At 42.2% G+C, this 20130-nt stretch overlaps 1 protein-coding gene across 3 annotated transcripts in view; it reads right to left on the bottom strand.

Annotated features, from left to right (window-relative positions):
- Positions 1-11877, bottom strand: part of NUDT13 (nudix hydrolase 13) — a 30352-nt gene extending 18475 nt beyond the window's left edge. For 2 of the 3 annotated variants that reach the window (XM_066348107.1, XM_066348109.1), the window contains exon 1: positions 7610-7725. The gene's annotated coding sequence lies outside the window, so the exon portion shown is untranslated. Of the gene's footprint in view, positions 1-7609; positions 7726-11808 lie in introns of those variants that run through there. The other variant, XM_066348108.1, reaches the window with a different exon arrangement.
- Between the last annotated feature and the right edge of the window lie 8253 nt (positions 11878-20130).

The following is a 20130-nucleotide window of genomic DNA, read 5'->3' as shown; positions in this document are numbered from 1 at the left end:
ACGCCCTGGAGGGGCAGAGCATCGCCCCCTGGTGGGCAGAGCGTAGCCCCTGGTGGGCGTGCCGGGTGGATCCCGGTTGGGCGCATGCAGGAGTCTGTCTGACTGTCTCTCCCCATTTCCAGCTTCAGAAAAATACTAAATAAATAAATAAATAAATAAATAAATAAATAAATAAATAAAATGGTACTTGTAATTTTTACTTTGTACATTTATTTTTTAAATTTTATTTATTGATATTTTAGAGAGAAAGGAAGGGAGAGAGAGAGAAAAAAATACATTGATTTGTTGTTCCACTTACGCATTCACTAGTTGATTCTTTTTTTTAGGGAGAGAGAGGAAGGGAGAGAAACAAGGAGCAACTCGTAGTTGTAGCACTTCAGTTGTTCACTTATTGCTTCTCATACGTGCCTAGACTGGGGGGCTCCAGCCAAACTAGTAACCCCCTTGCTCAAGCCAGTGACCTTGGGGTCATGTCTATATCATCATGCTCAAGCCAGTGACCCTGCATTCAAGCTGGCGACCTTGGGATTTTGAACCTGAGACTCACACTTCCCAGTTCAACACTATCCATTGCACTACCACCGGTCAGGAGACAATAAAATTTTTAAAAAATTTAAAAAACCTTTTCCCCCCCAAATAATGACAATATATATGGAAAAAGAAAAAAAATATCAACCACTGAATGTATAAGTAAACAGAACAACAAATTGCTGTTTCTATCTCTCTCTTCCATCCTCTCTTCCATATTGACTCTGAAGTCAATATTTAAAGAAAAATTAGCCTGACCAAGTGGTGGCGCAGTGGATAGAGCATCGGCCTATGATGCAGAGGACCTAGGTTCGAAACCCTGAGGTTGCTGGCTGTTACAGTAACATAATGTTATAGTAATTAAATATATAGAAATATAGGAGAAATATAGAAATAGAATATAATATTAATAACCATTAAGGCAAGTGAAGAATACACCCTCTGGGTGGGAGCTAATCTAGTGTGTACATATATGATAGGCTCTTAAGACTATGTATGCCCTTTGTGCAGGGCCCAGCTAGTGTGTCTGTGAAATTATATAGATAAAAAGAGCTCCCTGCGAGGAATTCCCTAAAAGTGACTTGATTATGACAACTCTGTAAATTAATATAAAAAGAGCTCCATGCAAGGAACTCCCCAAAAATGGCTTGATGTGACAATCCTGTAGATTAACATAAAAAGAGCTCCCTGTGAGAAACTCCCCAAAAATGGCTTGATGTGACAACCCTGTAGATTAACACCTGTTAGAAGGCATATGCCAAAAAAGGGTATTAAAGCCGAGTGGCCCCCAGCTGCAGTTAGCCATCCAGACTCCAACATTGAACATGGATGGTCTCCACGCCACTCTGACCAAGGACAGCCAAGAGGAGCATGCCAATGGGTCCCCATTAAGCTGTACCCAGGCACGCCTTAGGACTTGTGAGTAATAAACTGCCTGTGTGAATCTTGCAACTAACTTGTGTGTCAGTCATGTCTTTCCTCCAGTGCCAATTAATCTCGGTACCTGTCACAGTAATATAATGTTATAGTAATTAAATATATAGAAATATAGAAAATATGGAAGATATATAGAAATAATTAGGATATAATATTAAAAGCAATTAAGGAAATTAAAGTTATGCCGTATGGATAGGAATTAATATAGTGTGTACAGATATGATAAACAGACTCTGCCTTTTGCACAGGGCTCAGTTAGTGTGTGTGTGAAGTTACATATAGATAAGAAGTCCCGGCCTGACCTGTGGTGGCGCAATGGATAAAGCATCGACCTGGAACACTGAGGTTGCCGGTTCGAAACCTTGGGCTTGCCTGGTCAAGGCACATATGGGAGTTGATGCTTCCTGCTCCTCCCCCCCCCCCTCTCTCTCTCACTCCTCTCTCTCTAAAAATCAATAAATAAAACATTTAAAAAAAAAAAAAAGAAGAAGAAGTCCCTGCCTGACCAGGCGGTGGTGCAGTGGATAGAGCGTCGGACTGGGATGCAGAGGACCCAGGTTCGAGACCCCGAGGTCGCCAGCTTGAGCAAAAACTCATCAACTTGAACCCAAGGTCACTGGCTCCAGCAAGGGGTTACTTGGTCTGCTGAAGGCCTGCGGTCAAGGCACATATGAGAAAGCAATCAATGAACAACTAAGGTGTTGCAATGCGCAATGAAAAACTAATGACTGATACTTCTCATCTCTCTCCGTTCCTGTCTGTCTGTCCCTGTCTATCCCTCTCTCTGACTCACTCTCTGTCTCTGTAAAAAATAAAAAATAAAAATTAAAAAAAAGAAGTCCCTTGATGTCATAACTCTGTGGGTTAATGTAAAAAGAAGCTTCCTAGCAACACCTTAAAAGTGGCTTGATATAACATTTCAGTAGATTTACATAAAAAGGGCTCCCTGTGAGGAACTCCCAAAAAGGTGGTTTGACGTGATAACCCTATAGATTGACACTTGTTAGAAGGTGGGTTGAGATGATAATCCTGTAGATTGATACCTGTTAGAAGGCACTGGCCAGAAAAGGTACTAAAACTAAGGGCCCCCCACCCCTACTGAGGTAGTCACCAGACTCCAACGTTGGTTGAACGTGGACTGTCTCCACACTGCTCTGACCAAGGACAGCCAAGAGGAGCATGCCAACGGGGCCCCCTTAAGCTGTATCCAGGCACGCCAAAAGGATTTGTGAGTAATAAACTGCCTGTGTGATTCTTGCAACTAACTTGTGTGTCAGTTGTGTCTCTCCTCTGGTGGCAGTTGGTCTCAACACTGATAAGCAGAATTCTCATAGCGGCCTCAACAGTAGTCTTGAAGAGGCTGCCAGCCCTGCTGTTAAGCAGGAGTGTCCCACTGTGCAGAGAAGTCGAATTGGGGATGCCTGATCCACGTATAGCTCAGGCTCTACTGGAACAACCCCAATAAGTAGGATCCTTATAGTCACCTCAAGAGTAGTCTCAAGAGGCCGCCAAACTGCTGTTAAGCAGGAATGTCCCACTACACGGGGAAGTCAAATCAGGGATGCCTGATTGACGTAGAGCTCAGGCTCTACTGTGACACTGGCTTGAGCTCGGGCTTACCAGCTTAAGCACAGGGTCGCTGGCTTTAGTGTGGGATCATAGACACGACCCCATGGTGGCTGGTTTGAACCCAAGGTCGCTAGCTTGAGCAAGGAGTCACTGGCTCTGCTGAAGCACCTCCCCCATCAAGGCACATATGAGAAAGAAATCAATGAACAACTAAGGTGCTGCAACTATAAGTTGATGCTTCTCATCTCTTTCCTATTTTGTCTGTTCCTGTCTATTCTCTCTGTCAAAAAAAATTAAAAATTAATAAATAAAATAAAAAGTCAAAGAGAAAATAGTATCTATAAAATTCAGCTTTAGCTGTGTTTTTCTCTCTTAAATAGACCAATTACAAAATTAATATTACATTACAGGACATATAGAAAACAAAATTGTGAGAATACCCATAATATCCCACATAAATATAATAATATATGATTTAATATGTATTTTCTAGTTTTTTATACATATACTTCTTACATATTTATAATAAAAGAACACTTTTTTAATTTTTTTTTTTTAGGACACATTTTTTTCAACTTGCTTTCAAGAAACAATTTATAAGCAGTTTCTATGTTTTTATAGAAGCCTCGTAATATTTTTGGCTGTATAATATTACATTCAAGCATACTCATACTGATTTTGCTAAACATTCCCCTAATTTTAGACATTTAGGTTGCTCTGGTTTTAAATTACCAGAAATACCACCTAAATACTTCTGTGCTGATATCTTCAAGTTACTTCTTTAAGATAAATTACTCAAGGTAGAATTCTTGGAATAAAATTGATTTAAAAATCAATGGCTCTTTCTATACATTGTCACATTTACAAGATTCAACAGCATTTAGTTTAAAAAAACAAAAAACAAAACAAAACAAAAAATTTATTTTTTATTTTTTTGATTACTATAGAGACTGAGAGTATTTTCAGATTTAATAGTCTTTGTTCCCCTTTTGTAAAATGTCTGATGTCCTGTGCTCATTTAATCATCATTATTATACTCTAATTTTGACCATTCTAACTTTTAAAATATTATAGTACATTTGGAGAATATTACACAATTTGATAACCAAAACACGCTATAGGAACCTACTGCTATGTATTGTTTTTCTCTGTGAAGCAGTCATTGAGACTGAACCTCCATACAAAACAAAACAAACAAAACAAAAAAGGTTATTTTAAGAGTCAATAGGATATGTGAGATTATTTTAAGATGACAATATACTTTTTTCTTTTTTTTTTAGCGAAAAAGACAGACAGGGAGAGATGAGAAGCATCAACTCATAGTTGTGTTGAAATGTAGAAAAGAAAGAAGCCTCTTATTATAAGTAACTTTTAGCAGAACTTATTTTCTCTAAAACAGAGATTTTCAGCAGAACTTACTTTTTTTCTCACAAAGATTCCCTACCTGTGGCCTTGAGGCTGGTTTCCCAGGCTGTAGCCTTGGGATAGTTTCACAAGTTTGCAGATGTTCCCAGAATGTTTCTTCCTGAATTAATCTTATATATAAATATTGTAAAAGAGCTTGTTTCACTGCTTTGTTTTACTGCAATGTTTCTCCTCCTCCCTATTCCCCAATCAGTGTGTAATTTTGTCTTTAAAAGCTTATTTCAAACTGTGTTCGGGGCCACATGATTTGAATGACTTAAGTCTCCGTGTGGTGTGCGGTTGCAGGCTTTAAAAGAAAGACTTCTTGCCTGACCTGTGGTGGCGCAGTGGATAAAATGTCGACCTGGAAATGCTGAGGTTGCCGGTTCGAAACCCTGGGCTTGCCTGGTCAAGGCACATATGGGAGTTGATGCTTCCAGCTCCTCCCCACCTTCTCTCTCTGTCTCTCTCTCCTCTCTCTCTCCCTCTCTGTCTCTCTCTCTCCATTTCTCTCTCCTCTCTAAAATGAATAAATAAAATTTAAAAAAAAAGATTAAAAAAAAAAAAAAAAGAAAGACTTCTTAATTTGGCTACTTAATTTTTTGGCAAAACATCTGTTTCTCGCTGTCCCAATACAAGTGTCACTTTAGTTCATTGATTGATTCTTATACGTGCCTTGACCGGGGTGCTACAGCTGAGCCTGTGACCCCTTGCTCAAGCCAGCGACCTTTGATCCTATGCTCAAGATGGTGATCTCAGGGTTTCGAACCTGGTCCCAGGTTCGAAATATACTTTCTTATACCCTATACTATTCAGAAATCTAGTGCAGGGAAAATTTGCTACTTTTTTTCTGTAATATTTATGATTTTTCTCTATCTTTTGGGCATCTTCAGTGTGATGCATAATTCAAGGTGTATTGGCCCAGGGGCTCAGATTTTTTTTTTTTAATTTTATTTATTCATTTTAGAGAGGAGAGAGAAAGGGAGAGAGACACAAAGGGAGAAAGAGAGGAGAGAGAGACAGAAAGAGAAGGTGGGGAGGAGCTGGAAGCATCAACTCCCATATGTGCCTTGACCAGGCAAGCCCAGGGTTTTGAACCGGCGACCTCAGCATTTCCAGGTCAACGCTTCATCCACTGCGCCACCACAGGTCAGGCCTAGGGGCTCAGATTTAGCAAAAATGCTACTCACATCCATCTGCTCAAATGCCACGTTATAAACAGAATAGTTGTTATTGTTTGATTTGACAACTATTGTTGTGTTTAATGCCTGACAGCCCACTGAGGATAAAAGTTCAGTATTCGCAAAATACATTTGGCAGAAAATATCAGCACCATTATTTCACTTCATGTGACAAGCTTAGGCCTGCCTTCTATTTTGTTTACGGTACAAATGCAAGTCTCCAAAGCAAGAAAAGGAACAGGGAAGTAAGCACTGGGGAGACTCGGGTCCTTTTATTCCTGCCTCGCCCACTGAATCAATTTGTCACCTGAGGCTATCGCCTAACTTGTCAGAACTTGGTTTTGGTCTCACTTCTCACAGGGCAAGGAAGGAGAGGATATGGATCTAAAGTGTATTACAACTACCTTAGGTTTTCCATACCTAATTCTCAGATCTGTTGGACTGTAAAATCCTTAAAGGTTAGGATTATGTCTTCCCTTTCTACAGCAAGCAGTTAGTACAATGAAAAACACAATATACATGAGTAAATGAATGAAGGAATGCATTTATCCCAAGAAGATAAAACCTTGAGAAGTTAATCAATCTGAGATCACAATCTAGGGAGCAGCAGAGTCAAACAACCCAGGGCTGTCTGGCTCCAAAGCTCACATTTTGATAAGAAATATAGACCTGTGGTGGCGCAGCGGATAAAGCATCGACCTGGAAATGCTGAGGTCACGGGTTCGAAACCCTGGGCTTGCCTGGTCAAGGCACATATGGGAGTTGATGCTTCCTGCTCCTCCCCCCTTCTCTCTCTCTGTCTCTCTCTCCCCTCTCTCCTTTCTAAAAAAAAAAAAATGAAAAAATAAAATAAATATATAGGAAAGCATTTTCCAACATTCATTTATTATTCATGTTTTTAAAAAGTACAAAGACCGATAGAGATGAAAAGTAATACTGGTTTTTTGTTTTGTTTTGTTTTTGTATTTTTCTGAAGCTAGAAACGGGGAGAGACAGTCAGACAGACTCCTGCATGTGCCCGACCGAGATCCACCCGGCACGCCCAGCAGGGGGCGACGCTCTGCCCCTCCGGGGCATCGCTCTGTCGAGACCAGAGCCACTCTAGAGCCTGGGGCAGAGGCCAAGGAGCCATCCCCAGCGCCCGGGCCATCTTTGCTCCAATGGAGCCTCGGCTGGCTGCGGGAGGGGAAGAGAGAGACAGAGAGGAAGGAGAGGGGGAGGGGTGGAGAAGCAGATGGGCGCTTCCCCTGTGTGCCCTGGCCGGGAATCGAACCCGGGACCCCTGCACGCCAGGCCGACGCTCTACCACTGAGCCAACCGGCCAGGGCCAAAAGTAATACTGTTTTTACTGAAAACTTTTACATGATGAGGCAAATCCCTTAAGAGTCACAATTTCTCTAAACCTCCTGTTCATTTTAATGAATCATTCACATTTTTCATCATGTTCATCTGAAAGGAAGAAAGTTCATCTATAGAGCACCACAGCACAACAAAAATCCCATCATGAACTCCCTGGTTACTTTTCCCAAGAGGCCAGGGTCGGCAGTGTTGGAGAGAGCCCTCTTCAGAGCCTGTCTTTTCATGACAGTGGATGGGAATGGGCTGGGAAATATGCAAAACTGAGGAGCCACTGAGATACACATTTCAAGGTCTCACTGACCAGCTTTATGGTTTAATTTCTAAAAACTAACTTTTCCTTCCTTAAGTCAAAAATAATTCAGGCACAATGCAGAGAAATTAGCAAATTCCATTTTTAAACAACTCTCCAAAAAGTATCAGAACATTATTAGCTGTAGTTAATAAGATAGTTCCACAAGTTATGATGCAAAACTGGGGTCATTCCCTGGTTTCTGCAAGGAAAAGGGACTAAGCTAAAATTGCAAAGTGCTGTAACTGAGAGCTATTTCTTTTTACCAAATTCTGAATATGCTTCCTTATCTAATCCCTCCTGCACTTGGAACCTGAACAATTTTCTGTCCCTCCGTACTCACTATGAATTCTGTTGGAGTGCTGTCCTAGGCCTCAATAATCAGCAAAAACCAGGAAACTCCAAATGTTCCTGGGAAGTTGGGCTTCCCTTGCCAGCAGGATCATTTTCACTTTTGCCACACTTCCCAGAATTCTTCCAGAGATGCACTCTGGGAAATGTAGTTCAATCTACAGGCATGCTGTGATGTTCTCCAACTGCAAAGTTAACTATGGGTGTCAAAAGCATGAGCTTCTAAGATCTTCTATTTATTTATTTATTTTTTCCAGAGACAGAGAGTGAGTCAGAGAGAGGGATAAACAGGGACAGACAGACAGGAATGGAGAGAGATGAGAAGCATCAATCATTAGTTTTTCCATTGCGCGTTTCAACACCTTAGTTGTTCATTGATTGCTTTCTCATATGTGCCTTGACCGTGGGCCTTCAGCAGACCGAGTAACCCCTTGCTTGAGCCAGCGACCTTGGGTCCAAGCTGGTGAGCTTTGCTCAAACCAGATGAGTCTGCACTCAAGCTGGCAACCTCGAGGTCTCGAACCTGGGTCCTTCCGCATCCCAGTCCAACGCTCTATCCACTGCGCCACCTCCTGGTCAGGCTCTAAGATCTTCTAAATCCATTGCAGAACTACTGTATCTTTGGGAAAGTATTAGGTCCATTTTTTTTTAATAATCATACACAGAAAGCATATATTGTGTGAGGAGGGGAGGAGTTTGGGGCAGGAAATCAGATAATATATCAATCTTTCTGTATCTAATTCTCTGCCTACCCACTTTAGAACTAGCTCTAACATTTCATGAAATTCTGCTTATTTAAATGAACAAGACAGGGTCTAGAAGTGTTTGAATTTATGATAGAATGCATCCTTTGATCAACCAGTACAAGATGATCCCATCTGACTGAAAACAGTCTCCCAGCAAAACTACTTTAGTGCTATTCTCTTCCCTCCCCACTACTACAGTTACTTTCTTACATGAGAATACAGTTTTAAAGGCTATCTAGTCAAAATATACTTAATGAGTACCCTGGGATTGCTATAAGCACAGGATATCACAGAAAATGAAATTTTTAGTCCTCGTATAATTATTCTAGATAATAACCAAACAAGTAAATAAGCAATGTGTCAGGTGGTTATAAGTTCAAGAAAGTAAAATAAGGCAAGATAAGAGGAGGAAGGATTTTGCTGTTTTATATTGGGTGGTCAGCCTCAATGATAAGGTGATATTTGAGCAAAGACCATAAAGGAACTAAAAAAAGAAAGCAAAGTGGATATCTAAGGGAAGAGATTTGTAGACAGGAAAAAAATCTAACAAGCTTTGGCCGGGTAGTTCAGTTGGTTAGAACATCATCCCAATATGCCAAGGTTGTAGGTTTAATCCCTGGTCATGGCACATACAAGAATCAACCAATGAATGCATAAAATAAATAAAACAACAAATGATCTCTCTCTCTCTCCCTTACCCTATCTCTCAGCCAGGTGTAAAGACGTCTCAAGTTCAATCCCTGGTCATGGCACACATGAGAAGCAACCATCTGCTTCTCTTCCCCTACCACTCCCTTTCTCTCTCTCATCCCCTCTTGCAGCTAGTGGCTTGATTGGTTCAAGTGTCAGCCATGAGCACTGAGAATAGCTCAGTTGGTCTTAGCACCAGCCTCAGGTGCTGAGGATAGCTTGGTTGATTCAAGCGTTGGCTTCAGATGGGGGTTGTCGGGTGGATCCCGGACAGGGCACATGCGGGAGTCTATCTATCCCCCCTCCTCTCGCTTAAAAAAAAGAAAAGAAATTAATGTCCTTATTAAAGAGGCCTAAGAGAGCTCCCTTGGCCCTTTCACCCAGTGAGGATGCAGGAAGAAATCTGCAGCATGGGAGAGGGTCTTCATCAGAACCCGAGCATGCCGGCACTCTGATCTTGGACTTTCAGTCTCCAGAATTGTGAAAAATTCATTTCTGTTGTTATAAACCACCCAGTCTGTGGCATTCTGTAAAAGCAGCCCAAATAGACTAAGACAAATAGTGAGTATTAACTGAGCATTTTCTGTGTTCTAGGCATTATGCAAAGTGTTCTGCATACTTATCATTAATTCTTATATCCTATGAAATATGTATTATTATTATTTGCACTTTACAGATGAGAAAACAGAGGCTATACCTTCGACTATCATAATGTACTATATAGATCTGGGTTGTATCTCTGATTGAATGTGTGGGGCAGGGATGCTGACGTACATACTGGAAAATATTGCAATGATGGAAATAATCTCATGTTCAGAGATTGAAAGACTTAACCTTGTTAAAAGGACAATATTCCCTAAAATGATCTACAGATTCAATGCATCTCTGTCAAAATCCTAGTAACAAAAGAAAATAAAATCAGCCTTCATCAAAATTCAAAAGCTTTTGTACTATAAACAATATCATCAAGAACTTGAAAAGACAACCCACAGAACTGGAAAAAGTATTGCCAATCATATATACAGCTCACAAACATTAGGGGATATTTTAGCGCTTCATAGTTACTTTGAAATATCCCCTAATTTTTATGAGAAGTATATTTGATAAAGAACTTATAATTAGAATATATAAAGAGTAAAAAGATAAATAACTGAATTTTATTTTATTTATTTTAAAATAACTGAATTTTAAAGTGAGCAAAGGATCTGCATAGACATTTCTCTGAAGATAGAAAAATGACCAATAAGTACTAAAAGATGGCTCATTAGCCATCAGGGAAATACAAATCAAAATCACAGTGATAGCCTGACCTGTGGTGGCGCAGTGGATAAAGCATCGACCTGGAACACTGAGGTCGCTGATTCAAAACCCCAGGCTTGCCTGGTCAAGGCGCATGTGGGAGTTGATGCTTCCTGCTCCTTCCTCCTTCTCTCTCTCTCCTTCTCTCTCTCCACTCTCTCTAAAAATGAATAAATAAATAAATAAATTTAAAAACCCTGATGCTTGTGATCTTCAGTTTAAAAAAAAAAAAATCACAGTGATATACCACTTCATATCCACTAGGATGGCCACACCAAAAAGGCAGATAACGACAGGGAGTGGTGAGGAGGTAGAGAAAAGAGAAACCTCATACACTGCTTGTGGAATTGTAAATAGTGTAGCTGCTTTGGGAAACAATTTAGCAGTTCCTCAAAAAGTTAAACATAGAGCTACCAAATGACGGAGCAATTCCACTTCTGGGTGTATGTCCAAGAGAATTGAAAACATATGTCCACATAAAAACTTGTACACAAAGTTTTATAGCAGCATCATTCAAAATAGCCAATTGGGTCCACCCGCGTCTAGGAGTTAAGCAGGAACAGAGTACCAGGGCCTGAGGGCCCCCCAGGGGCCACTCTCTGAGCCCGCCCCACCAAAGCCTCCACATCCCCCCAGGTGATGGGGCTGCAAGGTCTTCTTCTGGAGCGCTGAGGACCTCCTCCCCTCAAGCGTAGTTGGTGTGAAGGAGGCCAGGGCTGTTGTGGCTTTGGACAAGTGAAGACTGAACCACTTAGTGGGTGTCCAAGAAACTCTGTCAAGCAGATTAGGGGGTTCCTGGGATCCAAACTGGCTGAAAAGCACAAGCACAACCTCTCCCTTGCATTAGAAGAGGGTGTGATCCCCACCACTGAGCTGTGGCTGGGTCCTTCCAACGTGCCAACGGCAATGGGGTCAGTTGGCTAAGAAGGCCTCCCCAATGCTTGCAAGCGGGAGCCACACCACCAGAATTAAAAGTAAAATAATACAGCACTGAGGAGCACTTCTCCGGGTGAGGCCTGGGGCATTGGTTTCATTTCTGCGCACTCAGCCGCCAGTGTGTTAAACTCGGAGGCTGAGCCACTTTCCTCCTCAGTGGAGAAGGGCGAATAGGGAGGTAGGGGCTCCCAGGGAGAGGGGTAGCCTGTAATATTTTTGGAATAGGGGGAGGGTCCTCTGCAGGAGATGGCTAGTAGGGCAGGAGTGAGACCGAGGGGGAAGATTTGCCCTTCGTGTACTTTCGCTGAACAGATGCACCAGAGAGCTCGGGCCCAAGTATTGGGGTCCCAAAGAGGCGCATCCCGAAGCCAGGGGTTGAAACCTGAGAGGCTTTCCTAGTAGGTACAATGCTTCTTTTCGTTAACTTTAACTCGCCTACTCTGCAATAGGGCGTGCAGGGCTCTAGCTTGCGGGGCTCGAGAGTGAGGGAGAAGGTTTCCCATTGCAGAGGGTCACTCACCCATCCCTTGGATGCTGGTTGGGTCCCTGTTCAGGCGCCAGAATGTGGACAAGGCCCACCGGGGGTGAGGACAACGGAGACGCCGAGACCCGACTCCGGGGACCAGGTTCAATGACACAGATCTGCTTTATTCAGGAAGCAAGCTAGCTTATATACACAGGTTCAGCCTATAGGGTATTACAGCGTGTTCTTCAAAGCCAATGGCTAAAAAGGTCAGGAAGCTGCCTGGTTGGCGCTGAGTTACTTCCTTATAGCGGGCTCCCTCCCTCCTGGGTGTGCCTAGGAGGGTTTCAGGTGCTGGAGTGTTCTCACAGCATTGCATCAGCCACAGCTGCTAGGAATGCATTCTGCGCTCTACCTACAGGCAAATACAACAAATGTATAGATAACTATAATCCTCATAGTATATTTAGCTCATGAGGTAAAAATTGTCTTTTCTCAGACATGCTTAAGTTCAAAGCAATGTCATGTATTAATCATGTAGTAAATTAACACTACACTGTTAAGGGCACAAATTGAGTCTCAAGTCATTGAATCACAGCCTAGGTTGTGAAAGTAACAATGTACTTGTTAAAGATACTACTGCAAGCCTATCATGTGGCAAGCATCATGCTAAAATTGCAGATACAATGGTAAATAACATTGCTTCTGCTATCAAAAATTAATTATCAGCCCTGACCAGTTGGCTCAGTGGTAGAGCGTCGGCCTGGCGTGCAGGAGTCCCGGGTTCGATTCCCGGCCAGGGCACACAAAAGAAGCACCCATCTGCTTCTCCACCCCTCCCCCTCTCTTTCTTCTCTGTCTCTCTCTTCCCCTCCCGCAGCCAAGGCTTCATTGGAGCAAAGATGGCCTGGGCGCTGAGGATGGCTCTATGGCCTCTGCCTCAGGCGCTAGAATGGCTCTGGTTGCAGCAGAGCGACGCCCCAGATGGGCAGAGCATCGCCCTCTGGTGGGCATGCCGGGTGGATCCCAGTAGGACGCATGCGGGAGTCTGTCTGACTGCCTCCCCGTTTCCAACTTCAGAAAAATACAAAAAAAAAAAAATTAATTATGCATGCTCATGTGTGTATGGTGTGTGTGTGTGTGTGTGAGAGAGAGAGAGAGAGAGAGTGCACATGCAAGCAGGTGAAACAACAGCCCATTTACTCTTTGACCAATTACAGGAGTAGACATTAATATGTAGGTTATACCTGAGGAAACTTGGAGAGAAATTGCACGTTCATTTTGTAAGCACACATTTTTGTTTGTTTTTAATTTTTTTTAAGTGAGAGGAGGGGAGATAGACAGACAGACTCCTGCATGTGCCCCAACCAGGATACACCTGGCAACCCCCATCTGGAGCTGATGCTTGAATTAACCGAGCTATCCTCAGCACTTGGGGCTGACGTTCTAACCAATTGAGCCACTGGCTGCAGGAGGGAAAGAGGGAGAGAAGGAGGGAAGAGTGGGGAAGAGAAGCAGATGGTCGCTTCTCACGTGTGATCTGACCTGGAACATCCACTTGCTAGGCTGATGCTGTATCCGCTGAGCCAACTGGCCAGAGCTGTTTTTAATTTTTTAGTTATTTATTTTAGAGAGACAGGAAGGAAGAGAAAGAGAGAAAGAAACATGGATTTTTTCCCATTTATTTATGCATTCATTGATTCTTATATATGCCCTTACCAGAGATTGAACCCACAACTTTGGTTTATTGAGATAATGCTCTAACTAGGGCATTTAAACAGACTTACAGTTGGATAATGTCTCACTTCATGTGGGACAAGAAATAGATCTTAGTAGGCAGGGGTAGGAAGGGGTTTACATGAGGGCCCTTTAAATAATAAGCCACAGGCAAAGAGCCCTGCCTGTTTGCATAGCCAGTGGTACCATAAATACTGGGAGGTCCTTATGCTTCTCTTCAAGAGCGAAGTATAATAGGTTTCCTTCTCCTCCATCTTCTCAAACATGGATAATGCTTAACATTGCAGTGAATAGAAACAAGTCTACAAGCCATACAAACCTGAAAGACAAAATGAAACAGAACAATTAAGGTAGACCAGGGCCAAAATTAATTTAAATATATGATTTTTATAGTAAAATACAGTCACTAGACTGAGTACAGTTTGTTTCCTATTACTTGAACTCTTTGCTTTTCCTTTCCCCCTTTTAAAAAAATTATGATTAGCTGTGGGCCATTTCCTTGTAGTCACTAGGAATTCAATCAGAAAGGTGGCAGAAGGTATAAAAGACAAAGATATGAAATTGTCAGTCTGGCAAAAGGTTTTCAATAATGGGTTGTAAATATAGCTAACTTTTCACTTCTCTAGTGTCTTGTATAGTTTCATCTTTACCCCAATATCGAGAGGGGTTCTGACTATTAGACAAAGTATACACTGTGTGTGGTTATATTCCCAAAGCAATATAATTTTTCTGTTACCTAATCTGGTGATTAATTCACTTTTCTAGGCCTCAGTTGGAGATATTCCTAAATCTCTAATATATTTTTAAATTTATTTATTTTTATTTAGACAATTAAATTTAACAGGGTGACATTGGTTAACCAGAGTACATGGACTTAGAGAACACATCTTCACATCATTTGGACAGTCGATTATGTTGTATACCCATCACCTAAAGTCAAATCATCCTCCATCATCTTATATTTGTTTCTCTTTATGCTCCTCCCCTCCTCCACCCTAAATCTCTAATATTTTATAAAATACATGATATTGAATTTTCAATGTTAAATGTAAAGAATTTGGAGATTTTCCCCCCTAATTTATGTGATCTATACTCTCTTTATCTATCTATCTATCTATCTATCTATCTATCTATCTATCTATCTATCTATTTTAGCATGAGAAACAGAGACAGAGAGACAAACAGAAAGACAGGAAGGGAGAGAGATGAAAAGCATCAGCTTGTACTTGTAGCACATTAGTTGTTCACTGATTGCTTCTCATATGTGCCTTAACTGGGAGACTCTAGCTGAGCTAGTGACCCCTTGCTCTAGCCAGTGACCTTGGGCTTCAAGCCAGCAATCTTTGTGCTCAAGCCAGAGACCACAGTCATGTGTATGATCCCACGCTCAAGCCGGCAACCCTGCATTAAAGACAGATGAGCTCATGCTCAAGCCAGAGACGTTGGGGTTTAGAACTTGGGTCCTCAGCGTCCTAGATCGATGCTCTATCCACTGTACCGCCACTAGTCAGGCTATCCATATTCTTTTTATTCCTACATTACAGTGGAAGCTTAGGAAGTGCTGTTATCTATGGTCACAATAATGCTTTATAAACAACACGAAATCACAGAGACATACAAAGGTTTATTATTCACATACCTGGAGTGGTTGGCTAGGGATTCTGCTGATCTCGATCAGGCTCATTTTCACTGTTAGATAATCTAAAATGGTCTTGGCTAGGACAGAGGGGGTGAGTTGGCTCTGCACTATGTCTCGCATTTGCTAGCAAGTTAGTATGAGTACATTCTTTTGATGATGATGGCAGAGGGCAAAAGCACAAGTGGAAATATGTAAGTCTTTGTTTGCATCGTAAAGTATATCTTACAGCCAGGCCCAGAGTTAAAATGGGAGGGCATTACAGGGTTCCATAACAAAGGGTGTTGTGAGGGGGTTAGGCTGACTACAAAGTTAGAGGGAACAGACCCCATGAGAGCTCACCGTCACTTCTTCTTTTTTTTTTTTTTACAGATACAGAGAGAGAGAGTCAGTGAGAGGGATAGATAGGGACAGACAGACAGGAATGGAGAGAGATGAGAAGCATCAATCATTAGTTTTTTGTTGCAACACCATAGTTGTTCATTGATTGCTTTCTCATATGTGCCTTGACCGCGGGCCTTCAGCAGACCGAGTAACCCCTTGCTTGAGCCAGCGACCTTGGGTCCAAGCTGGTGAGCTTTGCTCAAACCAGATGAGCCCGCGCTCAAGCTGGTGACCTCAGGGTCTCGAACCTGCGTCCTCCGCACCCCAGTCCTACATTCTATCCACTGCGCCACTGCCTGGTCAGGCCCGTCACTTCTGATAACCAGCTGCAGTTCAAGGAGTTCCCAAAACCACTCCCAGTGGAAGGACTCTCTGAAAGCTAATATACTCATGGTGATGGCTTATCACAGGGAAAGAGTACAGACTAAAATCAGACAAGGGAAGTCTGGGAAGTATTAAATGTGGAACTTCCCTTGTTCTCTTCCCCTTAGTCATTACTTTCCAAGCATCAATGTGTGATAATATATAAGATGTTGCCAATCAGGAAACTCACTCGAGCATTGGTGCCCACAGTTTGTGCTGAGATTCTGTCACTCAAAGTCTCACACGAAATCACATGTTGGACTTTCTGGTATGGCCAACCCTTACTCTATTGGGTATGACCAACTCCCACCCTAAATTACATTGTTAGACTATCTTGTGTGACTCAAGGCTCTCATGCAAATAAAAACACTTTCATCAGATATGAGATAACCTCCTAGTAACAGGGTAACAGCCAGGCCTGATTTTGGGCAAGGTAAAAAAAATGTTTTTTGGTTTTTTTTTAACTAAACAGGAGCGGATACAGGAAGTAGGGAAGAATTGAGACTATTAGTACAACTAACCTAGCACAGTAACTGTATTTAAAACTATTTCTTAAACTGGTAAAGCATATGAAGCAGTGTTCTTTAACTTGAGGATTTATTTAAGAGCTAAGATTAACCTTAGATTAATTATAAATACTATAAGTAAGCATCCTTCTCTTTACTCCTTGTATCCATTAAGATTAAGACTAATCGTTATATTTATTTATTTTTATTTATTTTTTATTATTTTTTTACAGAGACAAAGAGAAAGTCAGAGAGAGGGATAGACAGGGACAGACAGACAGGAATGGAGAGATGAGAAGTATCAATCATTAGTTTTTCGTTGTGCATTGTGACGCCTTAGTTGTTCATTGATTGCTTTCTCATATGAGCCCTGACTGTGGGCCTTCAGCAGACCGAGTAACCCCTTTCTCGAGCCAGTGACCTTGGGTCCAAGCTGGTGAACTTTTGCTCAAACCAGATGAACCCGCGCTCAAGCTGGCGACCACGGGGTCTCGAACCTGGGTCCTCGGCATCCCAGTCTGACGCTCTATCCACTATGCCACCACCTGGTCAGGACTTGTTTTATTTTTTAATTTTTCCAAAGTCATTAAAATAAGTGTAAAATTTATCAACTTTCTCTCTATGATTAAAAACTGACAAACCTGGCCCTGGCAGGTTGGTTCAGTGGTAGAGTGTTGGCCTGGCGTGCAGTAGTCCTGGGATCGATTCCCGACCAGGGCACACAGGAGAGGCGCCCATCTGCTTCTCCACCCCTCCCCCTCTCCTTCCTCTCTGTTTCTCTTCCCCTCCTGCAGCCAAGGCTCCATTGGAGCAAAGTTTGCCCAGGCGCTGAGGATGGCTCTATGGCCTCTGCCTCAGGCGCTAGAATGGCTCTGGTTGCAGCAGAGCGATGCCCCAGATGGGCAGAGCATCGCCCCATGGTGGGCGTGCCGAGTGGATCCCGGTCGGGCGCATGCGGGAGTCTGTCTGACTGCCTCCCCGTTTTCAGCTTCGGAAAAATACAAAAAACAAAACAAACAAACAAAAAAACAACTGAGAAGCCTGACCAGGCGGTGGCACAGTGGGTAGAGCGTCAGACTGGGATGCCGAGGACCCAGGTTCAAGACCCCGAGGTTGCCAGCTTGAGCGTGGGCTCATCTGGTTTGAGCAAAAGCTTACTAGCTTGGACCCAAGGTTGCTGGCTCGAGCAAGGGGTTACTCCGTCTGTTGAAGGCCCGCGGTCAGGGCACATGTGAGAAAGCAATTAATGAACAACTAAGGCATCGCAATGCGCAACAAAAAACTGATGATTGATGCTTCTCATCTCTTTCTGTTCCTGTCTGTCTGTCCCTTTCTATCCCTCTCTCTGACTCTCTGTCTCTGTAAAAAAAAAAAAAAAGATGAAAAAAAAACCCCTGACAAAACAAAACCTCATGCAGTTCTATACTCCAGTGATGGTTACCTATGTAGATCTAGTATGAACTTAATTCTTTTCCAAGAACTTTCAAAACAGCTATCTCATTTGATTCTTAAAATGACTTTTTGTGGCTATTTGGTAGATGAAAAAAATTTCAACATAAAAATTAAAGCAATTCACTTAGGGTCACCTGCTTTACTAATTTTTTTCCCTTCTTTTCCCAGTGAGAGGAGGGGAGATAGAGAGACAGACTCCCACATGCACCCTGACTGAATCCATCTGGCAACCCCCGTCTGGGGCTGATGCTCTGCCCATCTGAGGCCAAACTGCTTTACTATTAACGGAGCGATTGTAGAACTTGGGCTCATAGATTCTACCAGTGCTCCTTCCAGACTAAAATTTTTTCTTCTGACCAAACACTATAACTCTGTGAATGAATAAATTCCAGGTCCTAAACTCTTGGGTCTTGCTTCACCAAATAAAGTTGAGATTTCTGGCATTTTTGCTTGGTTTGTTTGAGCTCTTGACAAGCTCCTTTGGGTGGAAGAATGCATGGACTGGCCAAGCTCTACAAATCTTTTAGACAGCCAAGTCAAATGCTATTTCTTTATAAACAGAAACATTCTTCTGAAATGTAACTAACTTTTTAGTAAAATATATTAAAAATTTGCAAACATTTCCTATGCTTGACAGAATAGCTTTTGGATATCCCTCTGAAAGCTATAGCACTTAAAAATATTTACTACTTAGGACTCAAACTATTTATATTCAAAGAGTGATACATTGCTAAGGAAAGATACCAGAAAATGGAGAAGGGGAAAATGGAATCTGATATAGCTGTCATGCTATTCATAAATTGTTTGTTGTAAAGTACCGTACCTCCCTTCCATGGGTTTATCTAGAGACACCAAATCTGGATGAATTTTGAAGGGTTTTATTAAAAGGAGGAGTTTAATATGCCAGCCACATATGTCTAACATGGGGTATTGCAGACCCAAATCGTGCATGCCAAATAGATCTCATAGGCTGGTTATATACCCTTTGACCACATAAAGGTTGGGGGGAGCATGACATCATGACATAATTATTAACAAGCTTATAACATTTGTTTAGGAGATTCATAGAAACATTAAAACTTTCAAGGTAAGACAATCAAGGACATTTACAAATCTTTTAGTGTAGGGGTCCCCAAACTATGGCCCGCGGGCCACATGCGGCCCCCTGAGGCCATTTATCCGCCCCCGCCGCACTTCCAGAAGGGGCAACTTTTTCATTGCTGGTCAGTAAGAGGAGCATAGTTCCCATTGAAATACTGGTCAGTTTGTTGATTTAAATTTACTTGTTCTTTATTTTAAATATTGTATTTGTTCCTGTTTTGTTTTTTTACTTTAAAATAAGATATGTGCAGTGTGCATAGGGATTTGTTCATAGTTTTTTTTTTATAGTCCTGCTCTCCAACGGTCTGAGGGACAGTGAACTGGCCCTCTGTGTAAAAAGTTTGGGGACCCCTGTTTTAGTGTCTATCTCCCCTCTTTTGCCTGGAGGTATGTTACTCTCAGGATTCCAGGAAGGGAGGAAGAGCCAAAATCAATGTAGAGTGGTATGTAAATTCTGTCTCTTATTGAAAGAGAAAACAAGTTCCTCAGACAACCTTTATTCTATAGTTAAAACTAAATGACCCATTGTTCTTGTAAGTCAGGAAGCTTCTATATTCTTCTCCCTCCCCTCCCCCAAGGAAAGAATGGGACAGAAAGCCTGACCTTTCTTCCTAAAATATCTATACTAATTTTGCAACTTTTTGGTGTTGGAATCCATGGGATCCAAAAACACCAGAGTAACAGGCTTTATTGAAAGAAAGAAAGGAACCCTGCCAGGCCTTTCTCTGGGAGAAGGACACCGGTTACAGATTAGGGGTGAATTTTATAAGGCAAGGAAGAATTTCGAATATGTGCGTGTTGAATCAAAAGTCCTGGTATGTCTGGAATGCTCCTCCTTGGGGGGCTTGCCAGCTTCTTGGAATTCCTCTGTCTCAGGGGCGATAGTCCGGTAAGGGTGAGGTCTGATAGATAAGCGGAACATCAAAAGGGTAGTTGAAATTCCTGGTAAATTCACGTATCTATCATTTCTGAACTCTGTGGTTACATATAAAAGTGTAAGGTCGGTGGATGAGGGATGGACACGTGGGTAACTCAGACCCGCCCACTTTGGCTAGGACCGCCCACAATCAAGCCCGCCAAAGGAAGCTTCCCAGGAACCATTTGGAAGGAAGCGATCATCTGCCAGCCAGTGAAATTTCACCACATCATAGTAGCTCCACTTCCCTAGAGGGACCCTTTAAATATCTCCCACGTGGTTTA

The sequence above is a fragment of the Saccopteryx leptura genome, chromosome 9, assembly GCF_036850995.1.
Source record: "Saccopteryx leptura isolate mSacLep1 chromosome 9, mSacLep1_pri_phased_curated, whole genome shotgun sequence".
In the NCBI taxonomy this organism is placed as follows: domain Eukaryota; kingdom Metazoa; phylum Chordata; class Mammalia; order Chiroptera; family Emballonuridae; genus Saccopteryx; species Saccopteryx leptura.
Note: the sequence above shows the minus strand (reverse complement) of the source record. Positions and strands in the feature narration are given on the sequence as shown.